The sequence below is a fragment of the Haemaphysalis longicornis genome, unplaced genomic scaffold, assembly GCF_048455015.1.
Source record: "Haemaphysalis longicornis isolate Haplotype H1 unplaced genomic scaffold, Haemaphysalis longicornis Haplotype H1 scaffold_6, whole genome shotgun sequence".
Lineage (NCBI taxonomy): Eukaryota > Metazoa > Arthropoda > Arachnida > Ixodida > Ixodidae > Haemaphysalis > Haemaphysalis longicornis.
The window spans coordinates 30,714,225-30,740,634 of NW_027526407.1; the positions used below are offsets into that span (position 1 = coordinate 30,714,225).

At 49.3% G+C, this 26,410-nt stretch overlaps 1 protein-coding gene across 3 annotated transcripts in view; it reads right to left on the minus strand.

Annotated features, from left to right (window-relative positions):
• Window positions 1-22,409, minus strand: part of LOC144141457 (uncharacterized) — a 100,077-nt gene extending 77,668 nt beyond the window's left edge. For all 3 annotated transcript variants that reach the window (XR_013316612.1, XM_077673012.1, XM_077673011.1), the window contains exons 1-2: window positions 22,360-22,409; window positions 10,124-10,193 (exon numbers count right to left, since the gene is read on the minus strand). The gene's annotated coding sequence lies outside the window, so the exon portion shown is untranslated. The remainder of the gene's footprint in view (window positions 1-10,123; window positions 10,194-22,359) is intronic.
• Window positions 22,410-26,410: the final 4,001 nt, after the last annotated feature.

Sequence of the window (26,410 nt, forward strand, 5' to 3'; positions counted from 1 at the left end):
CAGAGGGTTAGTTAACAGCGCCGCCGTATGGCAACGCCCGGCCAACGTCATCTTGGCAGGACTGTTGGGAAAGGGCTGTCATGTGCATTTCGATGACATTATGGTGTACAGCAGCTCATTTGAGGGCCACCTGACCGACCTGCGGAACGTATTCCAGAGAATACAGGAGGCGGGCCTTAAACTCAAACCTTCCAAATGCCAGTTCTTTAAGCCACAGTCAAATACCTCGGACATATTCTATCGGCAGAAGGCGTGCGTCCCGACCCGGGTAAAGTACCTTGCGTGCGTGAGTTCCCGGAGCCCAAGGCAAAGACCAAGGAGCGGCAATTCCTGGGCCTTTTGTCCTACTATCGGCGGCACATTCCCAAATTCGCAGCGCAGGCTCGTCCGTTGACACAACTTACCACCAAGAAACCGTTACACTGGGGTGAAGTAGAGCAGACGGCCTTCCATTCTATGAAAATGAAGTTGACCGAGGCTCCAGTGTTAGGGTTCCCAGATTTCAGTAGACCATTCACGCTCGCGACAGACGCGTCGAAGGTGGCTGTAGGAGCGGTGCTGTCACAGGAGTTTGAGGGGAAGGAACATCCGATAGCATACGCTAGTCGCCAGCTAAGCTCCGCGGAGCAGACGTATGGAGCCACGGAACAGGAATGCCTCGCCGTAGTATGGGCCGTCCGTCATTTCCTGTGTTTTCTGTATGGGCGGCACTTCCGCATTGTCAATGACTGCTAGCCCTTAAAATGGCTGATGAGCGTACGCGACCCGAACTCGAGGCTAGCGAGATGGAACCTGCTCTTGCAGGGGTACGACTTCTAAGTCATTCACAGGGCAGGGACAGCGAATCAGAACGCCGATACATTGAGTAGGGTAGTCGGGTAGTCGAGGGTTTCGCGCCGGTAGTTGAAGATGCCTGTATAACGCGGGAACAGGACGACGACCCGCAGCTGCAGCCCATACTCAAGTCACTTCAGGCTGGCAGTCGTGATACAGAGTACTATGGGGATGACAGAAGACTACTCCGGTTCAGAGACAAACCAGACGATACTAAAGGGCGTCTGGTGGTACCGGCCTCCATGAGAGGCGAGCTGTTACGACTTCACCACGATGCTCCGTAAGCGGGTCACCAAGAGGCGCGTAAGACGCGTCAAAGGATTAACAGGGCGTAATTGTGGCCCGGGATGCGACGAGACGTTGTGTAGTTTTGTCGCAAATGCCTCCCCTGCGCCGTTCATAAAATTCCCAAGAATCTGAAGCGTGCTCTTTTCTAGGTGTTTGAGAGGCTTAGCACCCCATTTCAGCGCACGGCGATGGACATAGGGGGTCCACTGCCGACTACCTCAGCGGGGAGCAAGTACATATTGGTCTTCGTGCACCATTGGAGCCGCTACGGGGAAGTTGTTCCTTTATTTGACCAGAAAGCAGAAACGGTTACGAGAGCATTTGTAGAAAAGGTATTACTGCGACATGGTGTGCCTGAACAGCTGCTGATCGAGAAGGGTACAAACTTTGTCTCCCGGGTCATGAAATTGTCTACGATCTCCTAGGTATAAAGAAGCTACAAACGACCGCGTATCATCCTGAATGTAACGGCCCCGTAGAAAGGCTGAACCAAACGTTGGTGCGTTGTCTCATTTTGTCGCTCATGACCAACGAGATTGGAATCAGTGGCGTTCTTTCGCGATGTTCGCTTACGACAGCGCGGTTCATGAAGGCACCAACAAAACCCCCTTTTTCCTCCTTCACGGGCGCGATGCAATGACGCCGAGCGTCGACGATGAAGCGGCTAAGGTTCAATACAACACCATGGAGGACTACTGCGCGGAACTGGCTCAACGTCTCTTGATATCACACCGGCTGGCGGCCGACGCTCTCATCAAAACAGCAGAAAAGAGAAAGGCGCGCTCTGACCTAAAAGGCCAACCCAGCTGTTTCGAGGTAGGCTACAGAGTTTTCGGGAAGGTAGAATTCCGGACACCCGGACTGACCAAAAAACTTTCGCCGAAATGGAAGGGTCCGTTCCACGTGGTCGAGAAGCTCTCTGACGGCACGTACAGAATCCGTGGAATTCAAATGAAAGAGAAAATTGTGAATGTAAAGGAACTCAGAATTGCTGTGTGTGAAACCGGAAATGAGGAACAGCCGGTAACGATGGCTGACATGGACAGGCCACGACCCCCGTCCCATGAATGCAGTAGCCCAACGGCGAGCCCGTTCGGGGACATGCCGCCCAAAGCTGTGATCGATTCCATCCAATCGTTCCTTCCAGCCGCGGTAGGCGGCCGCCCTCAGCCATTCCACGATTATGCCTTGCGAAGCATGGGTGCTGCACCATACCCTCCCTAACACGCGATGGTGGGTGATGCTTCTGGGACAAAAACGCGAGCTTCCACAACCCGTACTTTTTGTTTAATTTTTTTTTGTACTTGTACAGTTGAAGTTTTTGCGACGATCGCTAGGGTCAAGTTTATAGAGGCGACAATGCGCCTTGTTATGTGCTTTAGTGGCGCCTCTTCCCCTGTGTCTTTATTGCCCGACCTGCAAACTGTGCCGTGCTCCACGACTGGACTTTGCGGTTCGTATAATGTGTATGCCTACACGGCTGCGATTCAAGACTTTTGCAGTGGCAAAACTCTTCTCCCAGAGAGGGCGGATGTGACGGTCGTGTGTGTGCCCCGGCTACTCCGAACCAGATGGAGGAACTTTGACCGGAGGAAGTTTTCCCGTGGCAACGCGCGGCCGCTTGGCTAAGGACATAAGGTTTCATTTTGACTCGGGGAGAGCCAGGCTTCCCCCCTGCTCGACGCGCCCTTGGCGGGTGCAGACATTCGTGTCATCCACCGCAGCTTAAAGCCGGCCCTTCTCCCCCTTTTCCGCGCCGCTGCTCGGACGTAGGAGGGGGAGAAGATAAAGAGGAGCGAATGAAGAGGATCAGGCCAGATTTGGGGCGACGGTCTTGCTATCCGCACGCAGCCGTAGGAGCAATCCGAAAGCGCGTCCCTCCCAAGAGCACGCATGCTGCCAGCGTTTCCTGCCCCGGTCTACTTCTCGAGCCCGTCGAGCTACCGGTCCCTCCCAGCTTCCCTTTCCTGACCGCGGCGTACAGCTCGAGGTCGCCGAGCCACCGGTCCCACACTGCCGCCATCTCCGGGCCCCGAGACCCACTTGGGCCGTCGGCGTCCCGTCGACGACTGACCACCCCTGCAACCCGAACGATTCCGTCCAACCTGGTGAGGAAGCCGGCAACACTGAGGCACAGCATTAAACTAATTGTTAATGTTTTTCGCCCGCCTCAGTGTGTCTCTTTTCCTCCAAGCTCTGCGTGGACCCACCTTAAGTTGTGACTAACCAATTAACGAGCGTCACAAAGCCAACACTCTTATCCACGAATCTACGTAGATTGGCGAAGATGCTTGGTAGGAAATGTCCGGCATCCTAAAGACAGCGAAACACCCACTCTCTTCAGCGAAACTAGTCATATCAAAGGATTTCCTCAGGGTTGAACAACTCAAAGATAATATATTCAACGTATATCAATACATGAGAGGCTGCTCTGATTAGCTTGACACCTCTAAATCATCGTGAGCTCGGGGCCCGGGGATTCCGTCCACCTTATAGGGTCTACCATCTCTTTATCAACCTTGCCTACACTTTCAATAAATCTTACTCAACAAATATTTTCCTACCTTCCTCCCGCGCCCCTCCTCCTGTCTGTCTTATAAAAAACCGAATTGTTATATCAGGCCACAGGATAAACACTTTTAAACTTTGACGCTGTCCTTTTCTCTGGAACGGAGCAAAACTCCGCCGCACAACTTTTCATGCCCATATAATTAGCCAACCAAGCTTAGATGTCCTCCTAGTTTCATGTGCAGCGGTGGCTAAAACCACTGCGGTTAGCCTAGCTCTCGCCCTGAACTTCACTACTTGGAAAGCATAAATGATAAATGCAGCATCTACATTGCAAAACGATCCCTTGACAGTGGAGTGACGCTATAGGGTGTATTCACAGGGCTTTAGGCCGCCCGGCGGCGCTACCTGCGCGGCGGCGATGACGCCATATTTGAGGTTGCACTCCGCCGCGCGGGCAGCGCCTTTCCCGACGCGAAACGTGGTTTGCAGCGTGCTGCTGGCAAGAACGTGCGTGTGGACGGCGTTTTTTCTGCCTGATTCGGGGGTTTGCGAACGCCTCTTCCTACCGAGTAGCTAGCATTGTTCTCGCTTCGAAAATCCAAACTGCGGTGGTTTCCTACAACCGCAGACCCGAAGCAGGCCGTACGACAGAATAAAAAAACGTGCCGTGTATTTTTTTTTCTTTTCGCTGTTTCGAAGCGATGGCTAGGGCAGTGCTTGAAGGCTATGTGTCTTCATTCGATGAATTCCCAAAGAAGTTATCGATAATATGGCTAATCAGTATCGAATCTGCTGGACCCCGTTTCATCCAGGTGGGCCCCGGGACGATGGGCGCCGGAGCTTTCACCTCGAACCTCGTCACACGTTTGAAACATTCGCAAGCTTAAAATGTTCACAAATTACGTACTTTCTGGATGAGACGAACCATACTGGCCTCTCAGCCTCAACATGGGCTATACTTCGAGTGTTGAGGTCAACGCACGCGTGCATGCAATATCGCTTCCCAGGTAATTGCGGGCATCCAAATTGATCCAATTCTTCTTCCTCGCCTTCGACTGTTCTCTAATGACGAAGCGTGTTACGTGATGTGACACTAAAGCTTGACGCTTGGTACACAGTTTGACTACTTCAAAAAAAGCGCAGAGACTAAAACATTAACGTATGCAGGGACAAGCTAGAGCAGCCTTTGTCACTTGTCTCTGCGCTGCTTTCGAAGCAGCCAAAGCGTACGTGTTCCATAATCTTGTTCTGCTTATAATTTCCGCTTCATCTTTACCGAAAGGAAAAGACATTAAAATCATCGGCGGGATCTTTGTCGTCGCCACCATACCTAATTTTATCACGTATTTGCCTCGCGATGGTTTCCACCCAGACCCTGTGCGCAATTGTTCCGCTTCATTAGGAGCTCAAATGGACGACCTTCGTGTGTTCCACGCACAGAATACTGTCACCAGAGCACCTCACCGTCTCTCATACTCCTCAAGAAATGCGCCACATGCCTGATTGGCACGGTAATTCTCTCACACGCCACCACCACATCAAATATCCTCGCAGCCAGGGGTGAAGAAATTTTCTAAACTCGCGCCATGGTCGCTTCAAGCAACGGATGAAATAATGAAATCGGCGCACGGGGATGACACCGAGATAGCGCGAAATCACCAAAACGGACCGGGTTATGCTCGCCGCTGGCCGCGCCTGTCAAACCATCAGACAGTTGCATTCGTCACGCGAAATCATAACGTCTTCAAGCATTGCCCTGGCCTTCGCTTCGAAACAACAACAACAACAACACAAAAAAAAACGCCGCGCTTGCTTTCGTAGTTCGGCCTGCTTCGGGTCTGCGGTTGTAGACGTGAACAGCGTACCCGGAATTTCGCAGCGAAAACAATGCTGGCTACTCGTTACGACTCGGCATTCTCAAACACACGAATCACGCAGAGAAAAACACCGTCCACACGAACGTTCTTGCCAGCACCACACCGCAAACAACGTTTCGCGTCGGGAAACGCGCTGCCCGCGCGACGGAGTGCAACCTCAAATATGGCGTCGCCGCCGCCGCCGCGCAGGTAGCGCCGCCGCGCGGTCCAAGGCTCTGTGAATACACCCTATAGCGCTTCATACATCTAAAGACCTAAACGCAAAGTTCTGCTGCAACGTTTTTTGCATTATTTCAAATAATAAGTTCTTTGAGTAACTTAGAAATGTTTTCGAGCATACCGATGAAAACGTCACTTGCGTGGTTCTTTGCACCACACCGCAAACAACGTTTCGCGTCGCCGGTGCACCGACGATGAGCTGTTTAGAAAAAATTGTTGCTGAGCGAGTTGGTTCATACTTAGACAAAAAGAAAACGTGGCGTTAAACAGCCCTCGACGAAGACGAGATAGGACGGATACAGGTGCTCGTATCTGTCGTATCTTGTCTGCGTCGAAGTAGGTTTCGTTTCTTTTTTTCGTGAGCTACAACTTTCGCGGCGACAAATTACCCGCTTAGTCAGTCATACGTTCTTTCGACTCAGGCATGACGAACGTTAGGTTCGATCACGCAATGCCGGCTCATTCAGTGAATACCCAGTTGCCACGGCTCACAGCTACTGCAGAACCGATAGTGAAGAGAACAAGTCTGACAACCGCCTAAGAATCTAATTGTCATTGCAAGCCGAAGCCAGAAGCTGTGCTCTTCCCATTACCCCCCACTCCCCCTCCCAATGACACGGATTTCCGAGTGGTGTTTTCTTTCTAGTATACTTACTGAGGAGCTCTATGACACCGAGTACAGCGACTTCTCCAGAATCAAAACTGTGGTGGTCAGCGATATACTGTTTCACAATAAGAACGGCCCCATGCGAGTACTTTTCGCGCACAAAGTAAACGCATCTTCGAAATATCCTAATGTATATATTTACGTGGTTTGTTAGATAAAGGTAGAGTATTGTTTTTATCCTTCATGTTTGATGGGTCTGTTATCGAAGACCTTTCCTTATTCGTGATTTTTAAGCAGCCGTTTTGACACCACAAAACCCGCTTTCACGCAAGCGCCGTCTGTCCAGAGATCATATCACAGGTTTCCTGTGAGCTAAGGGGTCTATGAAAAAATGCAGCAAATTTTTGACAGAACGCCATTAGCCCCACCAAAATCTATCGCTTTAAAAATTAACGTCTCTGACTTGGGCGTCCTGCAAAAACTTTACATCAGCATTATACCTGCGTGGGGGTGTAAAACGAACGAATAACGACTTACGAAATCCTCGGTCGGGGAAAAAACAAAGAAAAGCCGTAAATTAGTGAACATGAGAAAAAGCGCACCAGCCGCATCCCAAAACAAACGTTGTAGACGCTATCAGTTACAGAATAATTACAAACTGAACAGATAAGGCAAAACAATGTGGAGGTTAAAGGCTGCGCCGCAGACCAAACGAAAAAAATCATGCACCCCTCCGTCAAACGACGACGATGGTGGAACGCGAAACTTTCTCGTGACGGATTATTTGGTTGTCATCTAAATGTTGCAAACAGCTTCGAGCATGACGAAATTGTGCAACCGAATAGACGCCGGCTTTATAACGCGAGTGGAACCATGTGCGCTTCCGGCCACCGGAAGCGTTTTTTTCTTTCACGTTGGTGTATTGGCGTTACAGACACCATCAGCGAGAATCCTAAAGCTTCGCTTTGGAAAGGGAAGTTGTGATCGAACATTTTTATCTGTCGGATGAGAACTCACCGCATTTTATTTATGTGGTTGGAAAGTTACCAGCGAATCTCTTGAACATTTCTGAATTTAACAAATTCGGAGCGTATAGGCGATCCTCTGCCGGAGCGCTATTTAAACGCCGGCGGGGAAAGAGCCAATGTTTAGATAACCTAGTCGGGTGGAGAGTGTAAAATTTAAAGCCGGTAATAACGACACACGTATACGTCGTGTTTTTGTTCTAGGCGATATCCACACGCTAAGCTCATTTCGAGAAGGCTCAAGCTTTAAGTAAGGTTTGACTAAAAAGAAACGGGCGCTAGGAGAGTGGTTACGTACCTTAAAAACGTACTGAATTCTTTGTTAAAGCGCTATTTACATGCATCTGCTGGTTTGCCCTAAAATTTATAAAGCCTGCTTGCTAAAGCCATATTTGCAAAGCCCTTTCCGGGAAGCTTGGTGACACCGAAATCTCTGGGCAGACTGACGTGACATAGGAGCTCAAAGATCCCTGTTTCGGTGTGTATAAAGTTATTTCTCTCTCTCTGTCTCTCTTGGGAAGCCTCCTTCTTGAAATCACCTAGTTTGCAATCCTTTTTTACATTTTACTTGTAGAAAAGTTAACGCGAAGCACATGGAGGCACTGACGCGGGCTTGTGAATTAACGCTTAATAGCCCGCTTTGATGTTTACTTCTTCAACCCGTAGTCGCAGATTGCCGCACAGTAAGAAGCTGCATGTCACGTCGTAAGCTCATAGTGACAGTTGCCTCACACGCGAAGGCGAGATGTCACCTAAACTTATGAGATAAAGATAGGCCTGATGCTAATCTTTTACGTCTACCTTCGCAAGCGCGCACCCTTGCACAAATAACACGCATTGGAGTCACGTTACAGTCAGCAGTTGACGTCGTAACACTGTCACAAACTCCTCCCCCGAGTAATTGCGTCCGCTTGCAAATACCAAAGGAGGGGCGCGAGACAACAGTTATTTATATTTTAGCAGGGTGGTCGGCCCGTGAGTTTTCACGTGTGCCGAGATTGCTGGGGTGAAGGAAATCACAACGGAGATGCTCGGCTACGTTTTGGACTGTATAGGTTTACTGTACAAACAAAAAGACTACAGGGCAACGCCCGACACAAGAAGAGAAAAAAAACCCTTCACAATGCCATCGGCCTGTGCGCGCAGGCACTAATCCGCCGTGGCCTACGACTTAACCTTCTACCTCGAAAACATACTCAGACAGCCGTACGCGACACACTCTAGAGGCAAACACTTGTTTTAACCTCGACAACGCAACTACAACAAAAGTACTAACAAGTACGCAACACGCAAAAACACTCTACAGGCAAACACTTGTTTAAACCTCAACAACGCAACTACCAAAAAAATACTAACAATTACACAACACGCAAAACCCTCTAGGGGACAAACATTGTTAGTTACGAGTGACGCTAGAAAAGAAACTGAAGGCGGATACCTTAACCCGATACGACAAACAATTCCGAAGGAGGGGGCGCGGGAAGAGGAAGTCTCTACGAGACAAGTAGAACCCGCCGGTTGAACGGCAGAAAGTCACGACGAGGTGGAGACGGCCTCGCCGGGCAGCAGCTCACGTGTTTCGGGGCTCCGGGGTGCAGAAGCTGGTCGGCCATGGGACTCGCGGCGACGGGCGAACTCGAGCGCTGAGCCGAGGCGTGGAACGGTCCGTCGCGAGCCTACCGATGTGCTTCTGCTAAAGCGCGTCACCCCCGGGCCTTTCCCCGCGTAGCACGTTCTGAAATCTTCGCCGACTGCCCCAAGCGATCGCTTGCGTCCGCTTAAATAACCTCCGCCGGCCGTCCCGTAGCCCCACTTCGGAGTATTCCCATTGTTCCTCTTTTCCCCCTCCTGGGGGCCCTTGCTTCCTTCGCCACGATCGCAAGCGCGCGTCCACGCCAGCGACCGTGACGTCACCCTCGGACAACAGCGCTGGAATGCGGCAGCTCGTATTGTCATCCGAGCAGGCAGGGCGAAACAAAGGAGGTGCGCACAAAGCCGAAGGGGGCACCCGGAATTCCTCCGCGCGGCGCAAGATGGCCGACTCCGTCCGGGAGGCCGTCCGAAAATAAAAAATGGAGGGTCTGGCCTGCAGTTTGTGACAAACACCTACAAACTAAATGTTAGGCCTAGCCTGTGCAAACACAATATTTGTGTGTGTACAGGTCAGCCAATGCGCCCCAACAATTTTACAAGTTTGGTATAAAAGCCAATAAAAGGTCGAGCGGGATTTTTAAAATCGCACCACTCTGGAAGCAAAATTCGGTGAAGTTTTCGCGCGTTGGTATAGCGCTCGCCGTCTGCTGAGAGTTTGTGCGACTGAACACCACCCGTAGAAGCCAGGTTATTTATTAGAAAACTGTGACTGATAGGTATCTCTCACGTGCACTGAAGCAATAGGTCAACGAGTGTGTATCCATTAGTGTCATTGCTACAGAGGCCCACCCGGCCATCACCGGATATTACCGCTAGAAAACCAAAAAATAAAAATTCATTTCTTCCTTCGTAGCGTCACTGGCGTCAAAATATTTCTTTCATTGCGTAATGCCGAAATCTGAAGCACAAAATTATTCCTCAATAAAATATACAACTTGCACCATTTTCGCTAGTATACTGAAACGCGTGATACTCGATGTACACAGAAATAAAGTACGTGAAGTACCATTTTGATGTTAGGTGGATTTTCTGTGGTTTTTGCCTTTATCACGCTGCTCCCAATGGCAACCACATAAAAAATCCAGAAATGGTAACTTATTTTCTTGTACCTGTTCAATTCAAGGTACGAAGATTTGGCTGTTGATCCGTCATTTAAAGAGAAGCCATGTGTGTCCATTCCTATAAAAAATAGAAGTGAACGTGATTAAACTCCGACTGGTGGAATTCTTGGATGCAGAATCAAAGGAGGACTTTGAGAAGGGAACATTTTTCGTACACTTTTCTTGAAAAAGATTTTGTTCAAACAAGTGGTCTAGACGCTGTTGTAAAAAAAAATACATTTTGCTACGAGGTTATTAAAACGATGTCAGTCTTCACCAGAAGTCGGCGGATTCAATTCCGAGTCCCCTCAATCAGACTAATTTGGGCTCGAACTCACGCGTGAGTTTGCGCCCAATTTGAGAGCTTTCTAGCTCTACCAGCCAACGGTTCTTTCCCGGCGTGCGGGACATTAAGCTCTCAACGCGGCGGAGGCGGTAGCGGGGGGGAGGAAGAGGGACGGAGGTTTTCACTCACGGAGCACACTGTGGATGGCACGGCGAATTTACCCAGCATTCCCCGCGGGAAAGTGCCTATTCGCCGGCGTCGGCGGTACGGCTTTGTCGTCGGCTTTAGGGATGGTTATTTTGGGCCTGCTTTACGCAGCTTCGCGTCCATTGCACGCTGCTTCCGCACGGCTTTATTCACTTGTTCGACAGCACCTCCAGGGTAACCCACACCTGACGGAATTAAGTGGTCGTACGGCCAACATACGTTAAGTATTGGTTTGCAGGGCCGGAAAACAAAATGTAAAAACCACATGCAGACATCTGGCCGATAGATAAACGCTGCTGTTTCAAATGAGGTGTTAACTAAAACGCTCAAAAGGGGTCAACGGACACATTTTCACCGTATAATGACGGCATCATGACATACTGATGATGAGTAAAATATTGAGAAAAATCGAAATGGAAGCCACTAGTGAGTAAAGTATCATAGAGGTCCCGATGAAGGGAATCATGCCGAATAAGTAAAAAATGCCTCCAGTGTATAGTCACACAGGCATAATGAGCCATACTTGGGCCTAAAATTCAAAATCATGCCGCAAGGGCATGTGAGGTATCAAATTAAAAGTCTGGATGTAGGGAATCACGTGGGAAAAAAGCGTTATGGTTGTGTAATGAGATTGTCATGAGTAGTCATAGTAGATTGGCTTGAAATTCAAATTGATTCCACTGAAGGCACATCAAATAAACCTTCCAGCGATGGGATTCACGTGCGACAAATAGAAAAATGCCTCATGATGATTATATTGACTTAGACATGATTGGTCATGTATTGGTTAACATTCAAAATGGTGCCCATGGGGTGTGTGTGGCATAAAAAATAGGGTTGCCATGAGGGAAATCACTTGGGACAAAAATGGGTTAAAGTGATATGCGATGATCAGGGTTTGTCATTGATGGAGTTAACATTCAAATTGAGGACCAGAATCAGCATCCGAAGAAAAGTTTATTCGTTTATTGATAATGAATACATGAGTGACAATACAGAAGGAGGTCCCAGAGCTAAGGGCTGAAAGGGGACCTCCTGTGAGCACACGCACAGACACTAGTACATAAAATACCAGCAGTACATCAAGTAAATCAACAAAATTAACACATAGTCAAGGCTAACGGAAGACAGGCAGTTGCACATTGAGAATATAAAAAGTGCCAATGTGGTTATGACTGCAATAAGAAGTCAAGAACACTTGTTTTAAATACCCGCAACGGCGAAGAGAGTTTAACGTTAGTTGGCAGAGAATTGCAAAACACGAGAGCGGCATAGTCGGCACTTTGCTTTCCACAATTAGAGTGTCAAGACGTGATAGTAAATTATGATTAGAGGAAAACCTAGTTGAATTTCAGTTATCAAGACTTGACCGAGTGAAATAATTCAGTGGTACCATGTGCTGTAATGCCTTAAACAACAACAATGTGATGTTATAACTGAATCATTCATTCATAGATAATATTCTCAACCGCTGAAGCAGTGATAAAACATCGTTGCGGGATTGACTTAGAGTTAACTTGCGAATGGCCTGATTTTGGATATGTTGCAGTGGTGTAAAATGAGTCGGGTACGTGTTACCCCATGAAGATAAGCAGTACGTAAAATGGCTACGAATAAAAGCATTGTAAAGGGAAAGTAAAGTTGATACACTAAAAAAATGGCGTGCTTTGAATAATATCCTGACGCCATGAGTAGCTTTTCTTGTCCTTAAATATGAAATGTGCTGAGTATACTTTAAATGACTGTCACGAACAACTCCAAAAAACATGCTTTCGTTGACTACTTGAATGGTATGATTACTAATACTTTATATTGGTTCATGTGTAAGTTGTCCCTTACTCGAGTGGAAAATTCAAGCCACTATGTTGTGTTTGGCACAGGATGTCGAACCTGAATTTTTTCGGGTTCGGTTTTGGTTCGGCTTCAAGCCCTTAGCCTTCGGTTATGGTTTTGTTCCGGAGCACCATTCTGTTCCGGTTCGAACTGATTCAAACGGGTTAAAACGGGTTCGAAGAATAAAAGCAGGCTTGTTTTTTTCTGTTAATTTTTTTGGCCTGGGTTTTCGTTTTCTTGCCAAGTCGGCACAAAAACAGTCACAATTTAGGTTTTTTTGTGCAAATGTTTTGTCTTTGCCAAATTTAGGCAAACCTTCAACAGTTTTTTTTTCAACTTTTTTTCAGTCTTGAATGCTGGCAGAGCGTAGTCAAACAACACATCCAGTACATAGATAAGGGGGTCGCTAAGGCCTCAGCCAAAAATTACTGATCTGTCTCCATCAATAACTTAAAAGCTTCCTTAAAATATTTTTCTCTCCTTCCTCGTCTTGGCGTTCTTCTACGGCTGTAATGACGTCAATAAAGAGGTGTAGTGGCTATTTCCTGGTTTTTCTTAAGTCGCAGCAAAAAACGCATTCTATAGCCACTTTAAAAAGAAAGCAACAAAAGCCACGCATAAAGCGAAGACGCATCTGCTGTGAGGAGCAAATCACGCACCGCTGCTCTGTGCTAGCACTAGCTATAGCTTCCGCAGTATTTCCAGATGCGATGAAAAGATGAAAGCGTGTAATGAAAGTGTTGGAGTTCCTCTAAATGTAATATCTACTGCAAAATCTATATCTACTGTATCTAATCTGTATCTAATATCTACTGTAATATCTACTGCATTTTTGATGGAGACAGATTTTGGCAGCAGCGGAAGCACCGTGCGCACATCGTGACCGCTCCTCTGTAACTTTTCAGTGCACTTGGGCCCCGGTTCCTGCTTCTGGCTAACGTCTACAATCACCGAATTCTACTGTGCTGCTCCGGAGTTCCTGCCTATTCCACCGTTCTTCGGTCGACATGCGGTGGCCTGCACTGCGCAAGCGCCAGGACAAGACCAGCTGCAGATAAACCCCGGCCTTCAGCTAGGCAGTCATTTGGCAGCAGCGGCAGCACCGTGCGCACGTCGTGACCGCTCCTCTGCAACTTTTCAGTGCACTTGGGCCCCGGTTCCTGCTTCTGGCTAACGTCTACAATCACCGAATTCTACTGTGCTGCTCCGGAGTTCCTGCCTATTCCACCGTTCTTCGGTCGACATGCGGTGGCCTGCACTGCGCAAGCGCCAGGACAAGACCAGCTGCAGATAAACCCCGGCCTTCGGCTAGGCAGTCATTTGGCAGCAGCGGCAGCACCGTGCGCCCATCGTGACCGCTCCTCTGCAACTTTGCAGTGCACTTGGGCCCCGGTTCCTGCTTCTGGCTAACGTCTACAATCACCGAATTCTACTGTGCTGCCCCGGAGTTCCTGCCTATTCCACCGTTCTTCGGTCGACATGCGGTGGCCTGCACTGCGCAAGCGCCAGGACAAGACCAGCTGCAGATAAACCCCGGCCTTCAGCTAGGCAGTCATTTGGCAGCAGCGGCAGCACCGTGCGCACATCGTGACCGCTCCTCTGCAACTTTTCAGTGCTCTTGGGCCCCGGTTCCTGCTTCTGGCTAACGTCTACAATCACCGAATTCTACTGTGCTGCTCCGGAGTTCCTGCCTATTCCACCGTTCTTCGGTCGACATGCGGTGGCCTGCACTGCGCAAGCGCCAGGACAAGACCAGCTGCAGATAAACCCCGGCCTTCGGCTAGGCAGTCATTTGGCAGCAGCGGCAGCACCGTGCGCCCATCGTGACCGCTCCTCTGCAACTTTGCAGTGCACTTGGGCCCCGGTTCCTGCTTCTGGCTAACGTCTACAATCACCGAATTCTACTGTGCTGCCCCGGAGTTCCTGCCTATTCCACCGTTCTTCGGTCGACATGCGGTGGCCTGCACTGCGCAAGCGCCAGGACAAGACCAGCTGCAGATAAACCCCGGCCTTCAGCTAGGCAGTCATTTGGCAGCAGCGGCAGCACCGTGCGCACATCGTGACCGCTCCTCTGCAACTTTTCAGTGCTCTTGGGCCCCGGTTCCTGCTTCTGGCTAACGTCTACAATCACCGAATTCTACTGTGCTGCTCCGGAGTTCCTGCCTATTCCACCGTTCTTCGGTCGACATGCGGTGGCCTGCACTGCGCAAGCAACTGGAAAAGACCAGCTGCAGATAAACCCCGGCCTTCAGCTAGGCAGTCATTTGGCAGCAGCGGCAGCACCGTGCGCCCATCGTGACCGCTCCTCTGCAACTTTGCAGTGCACTTGGGCCCCGGTTCCTGCTTCTGGCTAACGTCTACAATCACCGAATTCTACTGTGCTGCTACGGAGTTCCTGCCTATTCCATCGTTCTTCGGTCGACATGCGGTGGCCTGCACTGCGCAAGCGCCAGGACAAGACCAGCTGCAGATAAACCCCGGCCTTCAGCTAGGCAGTCATTTGGCAGCAGCGGCAGCACCGTGCGCCCATCGTGACCGCTCCTCTGCAACTTTGCAGTGCACTTGGGCCCCGGTTCCTGCTTCTGGCTAACGTCTACAATCACCGAATTCTACTGTGCTGCTCCGGAGTTCCTGCCTATTCCACCGTTCTTCGGTCGACATGCGGTGGCCTGCACTGCGCAAGCGCCAGGACAAGACCAGCTGCAGATAAACCCCGGCCTTCAGCTAGGCAGTCATTTGGCAGCAGCGGCAGCACCGTGCGCCCATCGTGACCGCTCCTCTGCAACTTTGCAGTGCACTTGGGCCCCGGTTCCTGCTTCTGGCTAACGTCTACAATCACCGAATTCTAAAGTGCTGCTCCGGAGTTCCTGCCTATTCCACCGTTCTTCGGTCGACATGCGGTGGCCTGCACTGCGCAAGCGCCAGGACAAGACCAGCTGCAGATAAACCCCGGCCTTCAGCTAGGCAGTCATTTGGCAGCAGCGGCAGCACCGTGCGCCCATCGTGACCGCTCCTCTGCAACTTTGCAGTGCACTTGGGCCCCGGTTCCTGCTTCTGGCTAACGTCTACAATCACCGAATTCTACTGTGCTGCTCCGGAGTTCCTGCCTATTCCACCGTTCTTCGGTCGACATGCGGTGGCCTGCACTGCGCAAGCGCCAGGACAAGACCAGCTGCAGATAAACCCCGGCCTTCAGCTAGGCAGTCATTTGGCAGCAGCGGCAGCACCGTGCGCACATCGTGACCGCTCCTCTGCAACTTTGCAGTGCACTTGGGCCCCGGTTCCTGCTTCTGGCTAACGTCTACAATCACCGAATTCTACTGTGCTGCTCCGGAGTTCCTGCGTATTCCACCGTTCTTCGGTCGACATGCGGTGGCCTGCACTGCGCAACCGCCAGGACAAGACCAGCTGCAGATAAACCCCGGCCTTCAGCTAGGCAGTCATTTGGCAGCAGCGGCAGCACCGTGCGCCCATCGTGACCGCTCCTCTGCAACTTTGCAGTGCACTTGGGCCCCGGTTCCTGCTTCTGGCTAACGTCTACAATCACCGAATTCTACTGTGCTGCTCCGGAGTTCCTGCCTATTCCACCGTTCTTCGGTCGACATGCGGTGGCCTGCACTGCGCAAACGCCAGGACAAGACCAGCTGCAGATAAACCCCGGCCTTCAGCTAGGCAGTCATTTGGCAGCAGCGGCAGCACCGTGCGCCCATCGTGACCGCTCCTCTGCAACTTTGCAGTGCACTTGGGCCCCGGTTCCTGCTTCTGGCTAACGTCTACAATCACCGAATTCTACTGTGCTGCTCCGGAGTTCCTGCCTATTCTACCGTTCTTCGGTCGACATGCGGTGGCCTGCACTGCCCAAGCGCCAGGACAAGACCAGCTGCAGATAAACCCCGGCCTTCAGCTAGGCAGTCATTTGACAGCAGCGGCAGCACCGTGCGCACATCGTGACCGCTTCTCTGCAACTTTTCAGTGCACTTGGGCCCCGGTTCCTGCTTCTGGCTAACGTCTGCAATCACCGAATTCTACTGTGCTGCTCCGGAGTTCCTGCCTATTCCACCGTTCTTCGGTCGACATGCGGTGGCCTGCACTGCGCAAGCAACTGGAAAAGACCAGCTGCAGATAAACCCCGGCCTTCAGCTAGGCAGTCATTTGGCAGCAGCGGCAGCACCGTGCGCCCATCGTGACCGCTCCTCTGCAACTTTGCAGTGCACTTGGGCCCCGGTTCCTGCTTCTGGCTAACGTCTACAATCACCGAATTCTACTGTGCTGCTCCGGAGTTCCTGCCTATTCCACCGTTCTTCGGTCGACATGCGGTGGCCTGCACTGCGCAAGCGCCAGGACAAGACCAGCTGCAGATAAACCCCGGCCTTCAGCTAGGCAGTCATTTGGCAGCAGCGGCAGCACCGTGCGCCCATCGTGACCGCTCCTCTGCAACTTTGCAGTGCACTTGGGCCCCGGTTCCTGCTTCTGGCTAACGTCTACAATCACCGAATTCTACTGTGCTGCTCCGGAGTTCCTGCCTATTCCACCGTTCTTCGGTCGACATGCGGTGGCCTGCACTGCGCAAGCGCCAGGACAAGACCAGCTGCAGATAAACCCCGGCCTTCAGCTAGGCAGTCATTTGGCAGCAGCGGCAGCACCGTGCGCACATCGTGACCGCTCCTCTGCAACTTTGCAGTGCACTTGGGCCCCGGTTCCTGCTTCTGGCTAACGTCTACAATCACCGAATTCTACTGTGCTGCTCCGGAGTTCCTGCCTATTCCACCGTTCTTCGGTCGACATGCGGTGGCCTGCACTGCGCAAGCAACTGGAAAAGACCAGCTGCAGATAAACCCCGGCCTTCAGCTAGGCAGTCATTTGGCAGCAGCGGCAGCACCGTGCGCCCATCGTGACCGCTCCTCTGCAACTTTGCAGTGCACTTGGGCCCCGGTTCCTGCTTCTGGCTAACGTCTACAATCACCGAATTCTACTGTGCTGCTCCGGAGTTCCTGCCTATTCCATCGTTCTTCGGTCGACATGCGGTGGCCTGCACTGCGCAAGCGCCAGGACAAGACCAGCTGCAGATAAACCCCGGCCTTCAGCTAGGCAGTCATTTGGCAGCAGCAGCAGCACCGTGCGCCCATCGTGACCGCTCCTCTGCAACTTTGCAGTGCACTTGGGCCCCGGTTCCTGCTTCTGGCTAACGTCTACAATCACCGAATTCTACTGTGCTGCTCCGGGGTTCCTGCCTATTCCACCGTTCTTCGGCCGACATGCGGTGGCCTGCACTGCGCAAGCGCCACGACAAGACCAGCTGCAGATGAACCCCGGCCTTCAGCTAGGCAGTCATTTGGCAGCAGCGGCAGCACCGTGCGCACACCGTGACCGCTCCTCTGCAACTTTTCAGTGCACTTGGGCCCCGGTTCCTGCTTCTGGCTAACGTCTACAATCACCGAATTCTACTGTGCTGCTCCGGAGTTCCTTCCTATTCCATCGTTCTTCGGTCGACATGCGGTGGCCTGCACTGCGCAAGCAACTGGAAAAGACCAGCTGCAGATAAACCCCGGCCTTCAGCTAGGCAGTCATTTGGCAGCAGCGGCAGCACCGTGCGCCCATCGTGACCGCTCCTCTGCAACTTTTCAGTGCACTTGGGCCCCGGTTCCTGCTTCTGGCTAACGTCTACAATCACCGAATTCTACTGTGCTGCTCCGGAGTTCCTGCCTATTCCACCGTTCTTCGGTCGACATGCGGTGGCCTGCACTGCGCAAGCGCCACGACAAGACCAGCTGCAGATGAACCCCGGCCTTCAGCTAGGCAGTCATTTGGCAGCAGCGGCAGCACCGTGCGCACACCGTGACCGCTCCTCTGCAACTTTTCAGTGCACTTGGGCCCCGGTTCCTGCTTCTGGCTAACGTCTACAATCACCGAATTCTACTGTGCTGCTCCGGAGTTCCTGCCTATTCTACCGTTCTTCGGTCGACATGCGGTGGCCTGCACTGCGCAAGCAACTGGAAAAGACCAGCTGCAGATAAACCCCGGCCTTCAGCTAGGCAGTCATTTGGCAGCAGCGGCAGCACCGTGCGCCCATCGTGACCGCTCCTCTGCAACTTTTCAGTGCACTTGGGCCCCGGTTCCTGCTTCTGGCTAACGTCTACAATCACCGAATTCTACTGTGCTGCTCCGGAGTTCCTGCCTATTCCATCGTTCTTCGGTCGACATGCGGTGGCCTGCACTGCGCAAGCGCCAGGACAAGACCAGCTGCAGATAAACCCCGGCCTTCAGCTAGGCAGTCATTTGGCAGCAGCGGCAGCACCGTGCGCCCATCGTGACCGCTCCTCTGCAACTTTGCAGTGCACTTGGGCCCCGGTTCCTGCTTCTGGCTAACGTCTACAATCACCGAATTCTACTGTGCTGCTCCGGAGTTCCTGCCTATTCCACCGTTCTTCGGTCGACATGCGGTGGCCTGCACTGCGCAAGCGCCACGACAAGACCAGCTGCAGATGAACCCCGGCCTTCAGCTAGGCAGTCATTTGGCAGCAGCGGCAGCACCGTGCGCACACCGTGACCGCTCCTCTGCAACTTTTCAGTGCACTTGGGCCCCGGTTCCTGCTTCTGGCTAACGTCTACAATCACCGAATTCTACTGTGCTGCTCCGGAGTTCCTGCCTATTCCACCGTTCTTCGGTCGACATGCGGTGGCCTGCACTGCGCAAGCGCCAGGACAAGACCAGCTGCAGATAAACCCCGGCCTTCAGCTAGGCAGTCATTTGGCAGCAGCGGCAGCACCGTGCGCCCATCGTGACCGCTCCTCTGCAACTTTTCAGTGCACTTGGGCCCCGGTTCCTGCTTCTGGCTAACGTCTACAATCACCGAATTCTACTGTGCTGCTCCGGAGTTCCTGCATATTCCACCGTTCTTCGGTCGACATGCGGTGGCCTGCACTGCGCAAGCAACTGGAAAAGGCCAGCTGCAGATAAACCCCGGCCTTCAGCTAGGCAGTCATTTGGCAGCAGCGGCAGCACCGTGCGCCCATCGTGACCGCTCCTCTGCAACTTTTCAGTGCACTTGGGCCCCGGTTCCTGCTTCTGGCTAACGTCTACAATCACCGAATTCTACTGTGCTGCTCCGGAGTTCCTGCCTATTCCACCGTTCTTCGGTCGACATGCGATGGCCTGCACTGCGCAAGCGCCAGGACAAGACCAGCTGCAGATAAACCCCGGCCTTACCTACGCGTTGTGTGGGCAACGACAATGGCTCGGCAATTGATCATGCCCTTAGCAACGTTTTTTCCCCCCCAGAAGCTTTCGTTATTCGTAATACCATTACGGATCATTACCCTGTAGCTTTTCTTTTTAATCGTACAAAATGTGCCCAAAACACCCAATTCCTTAAATTCGTTTTCAACAGGCAACAATTCACTTGCCTCATTAACAACGCAGACTGGTCTCCAGTTATTGGCTCCAGGGATGCTCAAGTAGCTTACAGTGAATTTTCTAATATTATCACGGAGCTCATAGGATCGTGCACCACATGTACGTTGCAAAAAAAAAGTAACTTTTCCCCTGTGAACCCGTGGGTTACTCAAGGATTGTTAACAAGTTTAAGAAAAAAGAACAATCTATATCGCAAAACAAAAAAAGCCCGCTACAAAAAGTATTCCAACCTTCTAACAAACTTGCTAAAAAAGGCCAAGAGATACTTCTACGAAAACAAAATTCTGCAGACTGGTAGCAACACCGCTAAGCAGTGGCGTATATTAAATTCTTTCCTTAACAGCCATTGCGAAACTGAGATCAGCGAAATACGCCTTGGTTCTAGATCGTGTTCTAATCCATCTGACATCGCAAATGCTTTCAGCACTTTCTTTTCTGAAACTTCTTCCGTATCAGCACCAACGCACATAGTCAATAACATTGCACGCGCTTCGCATTCTTTCTTCTTGTACCCGGTAACGCCTATCGAAGTCCGCACAACAATCATTAATCTTAAAAATACCAGCCCCGGAAACGATAAAATTCACGCAACTTGCATCAAAGAGAATGTAGATGCCATAAGTGATATCTGCACCCGTGTAGTTAATCTTATTTTCAAATCTGGAGTATTTCCCCGTGAACTCAAAAAAAGTTTGATAATTCCTGTTTTCAAAAAAGGCGATACGGCAATAATGAATAACTACCGCCCGATTTCAATCTTACCATTTTTCAGCAAAGTCATCGAAAAAATCGCAGAAAAACGCCTCTCATCATATCTAAATAAATTTAATTTGCTAATACCTAGGCAATTCGGTTTTAGGCCTGGTTTATCCACCAACCTTGCACTGATAGCTCTGACAGACTATATTAAACACAAAATTGACCAGAGCAAGTTTGTGGGGGGTATTTTCATCGATTTTTTCAAGGCGTTTGACACCATTAATCATGACATCTTGTTTTCGAAACTCTCCTTGTACGGTATTAACGAACCGCCGTTGCAACTATTACGAAGCTTCTTATTTAATCGTGAACAAATTATTAATATTTCTGGTACACTCTCTGACACTAAAACCACTAACGTAGGCGTTCCGCAAGGTTCCATTCTCGGCCCTCTTTTATTTTTATTATACATCAATGACCTTCCTACCTGCCTCAAATTGTCTAATTGCCTAATTTGCTCACGGTCTCAGAACAATGGTCTATTAATCAATCCTTCCAAAACGACATTTGTCGTATTTTCGTCTCGTTTGAAGACTCTAACTTCTATTGCTGCTGTTTAAATTAACTCTGATGCTATCCCACCGTCTGATCAATGCTCATTTTTGGGGGTTGAACTTGACAGCTCCTTAAAATTTATTAACCACATAAACTCGCTAAAAAAGAAGATGGCTTATGGGATCAGAGTATTAATTAAGGCAAGAAATTATTTCCGCCTGCCTACGCTTCTAACGCTTTACTATGCTTTTATTTACAGCCATATAAACCATTGCATTTCATCCTGGGGTTTAACTTACGATATTCATTTAATCCCTTTGAAGCGCATTCAAAACTAAGCCATTCGAATCATGACCTTTAGCTCTTTCAACTCCCATGTCACTTCTTTATATCGGCACCTAGATCTCCTCCCGTTGGATAAACTTATTTTATATAATCTTGGAATGAACGCCCATAGATTTGTTACTGATAAGAGTGTGTTTTTTATAATCGGTAGAACTGATCTGACTAAGCACAACATGACGCGATTTGCATCATAACACAATTTCTTACTCCCAAAAGTTAGAACAAACTATGGTAAACAGACAGTTGAATTTGCAACCATTAAATTATGGAATAACTGGCCTGTTAATGCTAAAAATCAATTAAGTCGCTCATCTTACAAACAATCAATTCTTAAATTTATTCTCGAAGACCCCCACTTCTCATTTGATTAGTTCGCACGACTTCGATCTTTTTTTTCTTTTTTTTTATGCTCACTTTTTTTTCTTTTGTAATTCTCACCATTTTTTTGCCTCTTTGGTCTTTGCACTTTTTTGTATAACTGAGACGTGTGCTTGCTTTGTGAACAAAGTTATTCTGTGTCAGTGTTGTGTAATGTTGCAATAATCCTCGCGTAAATTCTTTTTTTAAGTTCCTTCTGTTGCGATTGCTTGAACGTTATATTGTCATACTGTTCATTTACAAGAGGTCCCACCGCAGTGCCGCACTTCGGGACCTCTTTCTGTAATATCAATCACCATGCACTGTACCTTTGTTATCGATTACAATAAACTGAAACTGAAACTGAAACTTAAACCCTAACACGACAGCAGCGAACTCTCTTCCATCAAGCACAAGCCGAAACACTCGAGCATCGAGCAAGGCTACAGCTCCTGATATTTAGTAATGCAACACCTCTACGATCAAGCTTTCAGCGTAAAATTATCATAGAAATAACGCAGAAATACACTAGAAAGCAGCCGACCTTACCTAGAAGAGAAGAGGCCTGCGACTTGATCGTGACCCTGGATCGAAGCATTTGAATCTTGCAACGAGCCTAGCAGTCTTTTATGCCTTATATATTTTAGTACATTATTCTTTTTCTCTCTCTCTGTGTTTCTCACCCAGTTTGTGACTGCCGAAGCAGGATGTAGCATAGCATACAAAAATAGCGATTGTGTTGAACCTGAAAGGTTGTTATTTTATCTTTGTTTTTGTGTTTCTGCAGAAATGACACAAAAGACAAAGTACCGATGTCTAGAAGAGCGGTTAAAATGATGAAGCGCTCATTTATACTTTAGGGTTTTATTTATGTGTGCTTTGTGCTATATTTCGACCACTCCACTTGTGCAAGTCAGCTGTTTGGAAAAGTGAGTTCAATCAAATCAAATCAAATCTGTTTATTTCCAACAACAGTGTTGGGGATCCCTCAGGCGAAAATCGGCTAGCTACCGCTTGAACGGTGCCTGAGGGCGCGCATACATGACAGCATCCCGTGAAAAAGGATAATATAAATACATGAACGCTTGGAAGATTTGAAAATGCTCCATGAAGCAAACATATCCCTTCAAAACCAAGTCAAAAAATGAATAAAAATATCAGTACATGGTGACCCTTATCTGACGCACACAAACAAAGAAATATTACACGACGCGCCCACACACACTGCACGCTACTTCAAAGATTAAAGAAGAAGAAAAAAAAGAAAAAATGAGCAATATCAACAGTCGCTACACTATGTTTATACAAAGAATATAAAGTTACATTTTAAAGAGATAGCTGGTTCACAGATAATGCACACACAAGGAAACGCAGGCATATATAACCAAATAAACACGTGCATACAAGTCACAAAGCCAATAAAACCGGCAATCATGACGTAATGTATTGTAATGTAACTGTAAAAAAAAATAGCCATGCTCCGGCTTATCTTTACAAAATAATCACGCATTGCTTTGCGCGTACACGCATCAGAGTTCAGTGCATTCTCATATCTGTTAAGCACAAAAGGCATGTTATTTTTAAGGGCCTGCAGCATGTAGCCCGTGCGTCGGCGTGGTACAAGCCACCTATCGCTGCCACGTGTACGATAATCACTTTTACAAATTTTCTAATCCGAGGACGCTTTAAGAAATGTTTTAATCTTTTCATTTGAGAACAAAAATGAAAAGAATAGACGATAGTTATAAGTGTGTTTTGCGCTTATTATCTGATGGCGAGAGAATAACAGCTGTGTTGAGTGCGTGTACGACACATTCTCAATATAGCGCAGTGCTCTTTTCTGGGCCATCAAAACTGTGTTAATATTTTTAATTGTTTTTGTGCCCCAGACAAGCGCACTGTAGTTAATGCGTGAAGAAAACAAGGCATGACAGATCTGCAACTTCACCTTTACAGGAAAAAAATGTCGACATCGTGATAGCGCCCCTGCCACTTATGATAATGATTTGGTTAATAACTCGACATGACACGTCCATGTCGTATCAGCAGAGAAAGTCACGACTAAAATCTTATGCTGGTTTACAATGCTAAACCAGCATAATGCTGGTTTAGCATTGTAATCTCTAGCATTGTAATCATTCATATCTCTACTATATATATCTACACCAACCTTGCGCTTTCCCTATACTACAATATTCATGCTGTTACTATACACAACTTATTTGTAAACACTATACGCCTCGAGATTCGCGATCGCTGCGCCGCCTGCCGCCGCTTCTCCGCGGCGTTTGCGGGATTAGCGCTGCGTGGCTGATAGGTGGTCATGCAGTGTTTTGGTTTTCTTTCGCTTCTCTTTGCCTTTCCGCGCTCTAAACAACTTGTTATGGTGACGTCTGTAAGCTAACTGCACGTTTAGGGCACTTAAAAAAAACAGCTGCGTCTTGGTAGAGCGCTCTAACGCCAACAAGAGCTACCCGGGGAGGCGGTTCTGCGCGCTTCTTGGCCGCTCTTGCGGGCGTCGGCGATGGCAGCAGCATATCACCGCTGTCACCTTCGAACACGTCAGCACAAGGAAATTCTATTTATTGTCGCCTCGTTTAGACCTGATATTGGCACTGTAAAAGGTTGGTTCGTTTTGCAGCGCGGACAACAAATGCGGCTTTGCTTCGAATACGTACGGCGTAGAAAAATATATTTCGGGGATGTGATAACCCAATAGCTGACCAAAACTTGTGCCTTTTATGGGAATATAAGCCACGCGAAAATATTAAGTACGGAAAAGAAAATGTTAAGTCAGATATGTGCCCACTCATGCCTTATAGTAAGAACCAAGGTATATGTTAATGAAACCACGGGAAAATGAATGGTCTGCAAGTAAGGAATAAATAGAATAGTACGGGAATAAAAAAAAACGAGTGCAGCTTCTGAAATGCTAAAGACGTTTGTTTGAGCAAGGTAGTATCCACCAGACCAACTAGATGTGAAATGCACTGATATTTCGCTAGACATAGGCGGGTGGGGGGGGGGATGAGCAGGAGGACGCTCAACTATTGTTTACAAATGCGGAGCGAAATCAACGAATGAACGTTTTAGTAATCACACACACAAGCTGCGTGTTCACTTTTCGTTTGTTTTTCGCCTTGAAAAACGGCTGATCACTCGGCGGACTCATTTTTTGAAGAATACTGGGTAGGCAGTTCACAAGCGATACGAGGTGTCGTTGGAAGAGTTGATTGATTGATTGCAGGGTTTAACGCGCCGACGCAACGGAGACGATGAGGCACGCCGTAGTGGAGGGCTCCGGATTAATTTTGACCACCTGGAGCCTTAACGCACGCCGAAATCTCGTACACACCGGCTCGTTGGAAGAGTGTCTTATCGGATAAGGGTCTCTGATTTCGGTTTATGCTAGATTCTGCAGTCTCCCTGTGTCATGACTCATATGACGGTGTTTCGAAGAAGAGTTTGGTCACGGACGCGGATTACTCTTTAAACCCATCTTCGCGCTTCTCGTGGAGGATAAATGTAACAGATGAATCTTTGCGAGCGCTCACCTCGCTCGGGACAAGACGACCCAGCAATAAATTTGTCGTCGTGTGCTGACTCCGGAGTGTAATTTTGCATTATCCATCGTACTTCTTTGGTACAATGTTTGTGAAATTTATGCCGCATTAGCTTGTTCATGGTACTGATCAATGTCTGATATGTGATATTGGCAGGCGTAACTTGCGTGCTGTCAGGTATGAGTGCTCCGCTAGATTTTGTAAGTGCACAAAGTCGATTTACATCATAGTGTGTATGGCCGCAACATGACCATCGGAGGAAAGACTGCTTACGGAGACACAGTCACTAAATTTCAGGGCAGCGGAATTGCAATCAGCTGCATGCAAATGCTGGCTTCGGGACGCCGGCCTGTGACACACGCCTGGCGCTCATATAGATCTCACTAATATCGCGTCATAAACGTTTATACTCTCGTGAACATACCACGCTTGCAAACAGAGTGCCTGCTCCACGTTATTCGGTATTTCGAACGCGGACAAACGGTAAATCGCTGCCTTGAACGAGCCCCAAAAGCAACGGCGACAGGGGGGGGAGCGGGCCGGGGACTCCCGCGCCTGCTTTCGAAACGGGCCGCTAGGGGGATTTCAGTGGCGCCCCTACAGGCTGCGCTCGAGGCGTATAGGTCCTATTCCTTTCCAAGTCAAGTCCATGTTTTCCATCAGGTTCGTTGACCTATGGCTTCATCTTCACCTTCTCACGCATCAACCACTCTGCACCCTTTGCTACCTGGTCGGCTCGGTTCAGACAATCAACTTTTGTCACCCCGCTGGATTTCCTTGGCACGTAGCCTGGCTGAATGTGTGGTTTAGGCCCTCAAGCCGTGCAAGATCACCTCCTACTATGCAACCGAGCGCATTTCTTTGACTCCTAGCTCGCAAGCCTCTTAGCGCCTCACCTCTTCTCTGCCCCGAGCTACCTGGCTTTCCGTGCTCATTGTGGGCGTTTTTCTCACCCTATCTCATCTATGCGCTCCGTCTGCTCATTCGCCCCTCTACGTGCCTCATCTGAGCGATTTTTGAGACAGAACGCATTTCTA